Genomic DNA, 402 nt, shown 5'->3' with positions numbered 1-402 from the left:
AAAAAAGCGGATTTTCTGCCAACTTTTCTAGGGCCCATTCACTGAAAATTCGACGTTGTGGCAGATCGTTCGGCTTCAGTTCTTGCACGAGCTGTATTTTATACGGTTTTACACCAAGATCTTTGCGTAAAATCTTCCATGTGGTCGAATAACACAAACCCAATTGCTGCGAACGGCGACGAATCGACATTTCACGGTCTTCAGCAACACTCTCAGAAACAGACGCAATATTCTCTTCTGTACGCACTGTACGCATTCGTGTGGTTGGTTTAATGTCCAATAAAGAAAACTGAGTGCGAAACTTGGTCACAATCGCATTAATTGTTTGCTCACTTGGTCGATTATGTAGACCATAAATCGGACGTAAAGCGCGAAACACATTTCGAACCGAACACTGATTTT

This window comes from Rhagoletis pomonella, unplaced genomic scaffold (assembly GCF_013731165.1).
Source record: "Rhagoletis pomonella isolate Grant_MI unplaced genomic scaffold, Rhpom_1.0 Rhpom_scaffold_00008, whole genome shotgun sequence".
In the NCBI taxonomy this organism is placed as follows: Eukaryota; Metazoa; Arthropoda; class Insecta; order Diptera; family Tephritidae; genus Rhagoletis; species Rhagoletis pomonella.
This window is presented reverse-complemented; position numbering follows the sequence as displayed.